Consider the following 4,915-nt stretch of genomic DNA (forward strand, 5'->3'; position numbering starts at 1 on the left):
GAAACATTGTTAAATCATGTTTTTGAGGACCTTCGGAAGCCGAAGGCCCCCAACAGTAGCCCCTCGCAATATTAATTTGTTTGAAATAATAAATTCAGATTGCGATATGAACGAAGGCTTTATGCCGAAGGTCCGAAAAAACACCTTCCCTTTGCTAGAATAGCAACATTCAATGACAAGTGGGGTCTTTCAACTTTCAACGCATCAAGCGTATAAATACGGCCATACCGCAAACTTATTTTGCACGCTTTCTGGCCAACCACTCCTGCTCACTCATTTTTTAGCTCTTGTGCACTGTGATCTGCTAAGTTTTTAGCTTCGAAGCTTCGGCTTTTAGAAACAGTTTTTTAGCGCTTCCGAAGATGTCTGAAGCTGCTAAGAAGGCTGCTGCTGAGATGAAGCTGAGTCTTGATGAAGAGAAGAACCTAGGGTTTCTTATAGCGATGTCGAAGTCCAACACAGAAAAGATTACCAAGGAAATTCTGGAGGGGCTGTCTGAAGATACTGGTGACAGTGAAAGTTATGATATGGACAGCGGTGGCGAAGACTCCGAAGATCGCCCCTGGCGACCAAGCCATTCAGTTTATGGTAAGTCAACTATCAAAGAGAATCATCTTGTTAATATGAGAGGAAGGTATTTCCGGGATCTGTCTATTGTGAGGGCGGACGAAGGGGAAAAAACTTGTCCACACCCTGAAGAAAATGAAGTTGTGGTGTACCGAAGCTTTTTGAAAGCTGGATTGCGATTCCCCTTGAGCAGCTTCGTCGTGGAGGTGTTGAAAATCTTCGAAGTCTATCTTCATCAACTTACTCCCGAGGCAATTATAAGGCTAAATATCTTCGTGTGGGCCGCGAGGAGTCAAGGTCTGAAGCCTGACGCAAGAAGCTTTTGTAATGTTCATGAATTATTATATGAAACAAAACCTTGGGGCAAAGAACAGTACCATAACAACTTTGGCTGCTACAGCTTCGTTTCTCGGTCCGGGGCAAGCTGTCCCGTACCAACCTTTCGGAAGAGATGGCCCGGGGATTGGATGACAGAATGGTTTTATGTGAAGAATGACTTATCAGCACGAGAAGACATCAAAGGTATAATTATGCGTCCTATTTGGCAAAGCTTCGGCCTTCGGAGGCCGAAGGTTGAAATGAACGAAGCCGCCGAAGAGTGCCAAAGAGCCTTCGGCGTTGTCTGCTCTTTTATAGGAACAAGGGACTTAGTACAAGAACATATCGCCTTCAGGGTGTGGCCGCTTGCTGAGAAATGGGAAATGCCACAAGAAACCATAAAAGAGGCCGACGAAGGTGAGCTTGTGAGACTGAAGTACACGTTCAAATTTGGAGATAAATTTATTGAGCCAGATGATGAGTGGTTGAAAAGCATTGACAATTTAAGTGATGAGCTACTCGGGACCTACTCGAAGGCTGAAGATAATGCAATGTCAGCAGCCTTCGGAGGCCGAAAAAAGAAGAGACTGAATCGGGTATTTGATGCCATTGGGTTTGTCTACCCTGATTACTGCTATCCCATTCGAAGGCAGAAGAGAAAAAACACAATCTCTGCAAAAGAAGAAGCTGCAGCTGCTCCTAGCGAGCCAGAACCCAAAAGGAAAAAGATAAAGGTTCTTACGCAACGGCCTCGTTATATTGAACCAGCTTCGGTGCCGGAGTTTACCGGGAAGACTTCTTCAGCCACCGAAGCTGAAAAACTAATCGAGCCAGCCTTGTTGCCAGAGATCGCAGAAACGGCCGAAGTGCCACCAAAGATAGAATCAGAACAATCAAACATTTTGTTGTCAGAAACAAAAGAGGAAACCGAAGCACCGCTCACAGAAAAAATTGAGGAGGTAAGAGAAGCAACTGAGGGCTCCAAAACATCAGAAGTTTTGAGTCCTACAGCAATCATTGGGACAGCAAAAAACCAAAAGGGGCCATCAGTGACCCCAAAAAGGAAAAGAATGGTAAATGTACTAGACGTCTTGGAGACAATTAAGTCTTCAAGCACAATTCCAAAAAAGAGTGTTGAAGTTGCTGAAGCTTCTACTGAAGCTTCGGCTCAACAAGCTGAAGCTGAAGCTGGGCCTTCAGAGCCCTTCAAAGAACATCCTTTTGAAGCCGAAGCAGTAAAAATTCCGGAACCAATATTAGTTGAAGAAACGGACACCGTCATTCCCGAAGCATCTGCCGGCATGCATGATTACATCATACGACATGCTTCGGGGAAAAAGCTATCTGAGGAAGAAACTCATGAGGCCAACCATTATGCAAAGGAGCTGAAATATCCGAAGGGGGCAGTAATATTCAATGGAACAAATGAAGATGACTTCTTATACTGCCTGCCTGATAACAAAGAGCTATCCGTCTGCCGAGAGATGGCGAGAAGCATAGGCTTTCCGAAGCTTGAAGCTGGGTTAAGTGCCATGACGAAAGAGGATCTCGCAGACAGCCTCGCGTACAACAGCCTGAAGGTACGGGAATTAAACACTTGAGAAAAAACCCCCTATCTTTTTTTTTTACGCAACTCATTCCTTTTTCCTTATATGAATTCTTTTTTCATATAGGGCCTGATCCTAAGCAACGCGTTAAGAGCGCAAAAGAGCGCCGAAGATGAAAGTTATGAAATTGCGTTTAATAATTTACGCTCCGAAGTTATCAAACTGAGAAACGAAGCTTTGGAAAAAGATAAAATTCTACTTACACTGGTAGATAAAGTGAAAAAAGACGAAGCTGCTTCAAAGGCCCAGGCCGAAGCTCAAAAACGCGAGATTAAAGATCTTCAGAAACAGCTGGCTAGAGCTAAAGAGGAGCGCGCGCTTGAGGAAACGAAACGAGAACTTAGTGATTTTATGGTCAACAAATTGGAATCAAAAGTTAAGGAGCTTCGCACATCTCAGGGGAAATGCTATGTCAAATCTGTAGAATGTGTGAATAAAATTAAATCCAGCTTCGCCAGCGTAGGCGCCTTTTCCAGCGAAGAGAATTTCTCTCGAGGCAATCCCGAAGGTCCGCTGGAATGGATTAGCCACGAAGCAGAGGCCTTCGAAGAGATTCTGAACAGTCGTGGCGACATATGTGCTTTTTCGGGCGCCAGAGGAATTGCTTCCGTCTTAGAGAAGAAAGGTTGCGAACATGTAAAATTTTTAGCTCAATCCGAAGCTACCTTATCTACCGAAGACATCAAGGACCCCTCGGCCGAAGCGAGCGTGGTTGGTGGCAAATTTTTTACTGATATCTGGAACGACGGCGGCCGAGGAATGGCGCGAGAGATCATTGAAAGAAGCGAAAAAGGCATTCACGATGCTAGAAGAGTAGCAGACGCTGCCGAAAGGAGTAGGGAGCCCGAAGAACAGTTAGGTACCAACTAGTCGTTCTTGTTGCGCTGTAATTTTCATTTTAAACTTTGCTCACGATTTGTAAAAGTACTGAAGAAGTGTTCTCTTCGCTCAGAAACTGTTGGACGATCTGCCGACCCCCACACAAAAGGGGATGAAGAAATTAATCAAATGGCCGAAACTATCATGGACAAGGTTGTTGACCAACTTCTGAATGAAGCCGCCGAAGCAGTATTGAGGGAAGATTAGGTGCTATTTGAAAAAACATTTAAAGTGTAATCTATGCATCACTTTGTACATTTGAATGTAATATACAAGTCTCTTTTCATTATTGAATTCTTTACGATGCATGAAACTTTAAATACATACCACTTTTGAGCCTTCGGCGAAAAAACACCTTCCCTTCTTTTCATGCGTCGTGAAGAAGGTAGCCTTCGTCAAAATTATTCTGATGAATGACATCGATGCCTCGTGAAAACATTTTCCGAAGCTATTTTCCGAAGCTATGCAACTTTGATATTGATCTGATAAAGTTCGCCCATGTTTCGTGAAAATATTCCCCGAAACTGTATTCCGAAGCTATACAATTTCAATGTCACTTTTTCAAAGCATCCCTTCGAAGGTTGAGAGTGTCCCCTTCTCTTGCCAAATGCGATATGATGTATGATGCTTATGCTATGCAAAATGATGTGATGATGTTATGTTATGCATGTGACATTTGTTCCGAAGATACACATAAAATATATTCGTAAGCTCTGCATTCCCTTAGGAACGTCTTTGGAGCTTCTTCGTCTTTTACTTAGACGGCATCAGCGTTGACTTTTCGCTGTAAGCCTCCCTTAGGAGCTTCTTCGTCTTTTACTTAGACGGTATCAGCGTTGACTTTTCGCTGTAGGCTCTGCATTCCTTTAGGAACGACTTCTGAGCAGAAAACTTACGCTGCGCTCCCTTTGGAACGACTTTTTGTGACTTTATAAACTTACTCTGCGTTCCTTAGAACGACTTTTTGTTACTCCGAAGGATTTTTAGTCCGAAGGTCCTTCTTGGTAACGGAAGAAATTTTAGGCTTCGGCAACTTAGGCCTGTGAATCAAATAAATTTTTCTCGTGGAAACAACGAAATTATTACATGGAAACCATCAATGTTTTTTGCTTCACAGAAAACAAAACTGAATAGAAAAGACTGCTATCAAAGGTAGGATATGTCAATAAATGTGCTTCGACTCTGGCACAGTGCTGTTGACTGTGCGAGCTTTGGACTGTTCTCTGAAGTCCCTCTGCTGTGGAGCGTATTGACTCCCTTCTGGCTGTTGACCTTGCTGCAATGGAGGTGGAGGCGGAAGCTGCTGCCAGGAAGCTTGAGGTTGACTTGCCGAAGCTACAGAAGCCGCAGGGTGGTTGTCTATGTATTGTGGGACATAAGGCGGATGAAACGAAGCAGTATGCATAACCTGCTTCGACTGAACTTGTTGAGATGCAGCTTCGGCTAGTTCCTTTTGCTTCTGGATTGTAACATGGCACGTCCTAGTGGTGTGGCCCTTGCCCTCTCCACAGAATAGGCAAAACAGTCTCCTTGGCTGATCTCCG

Source organism: Zea mays, chromosome 6, assembly GCF_902167145.1.
Source record: "Zea mays cultivar B73 chromosome 6, Zm-B73-REFERENCE-NAM-5.0, whole genome shotgun sequence".
Classification (NCBI taxonomy): Eukaryota; Viridiplantae; Streptophyta; class Magnoliopsida; order Poales; family Poaceae; genus Zea; species Zea mays.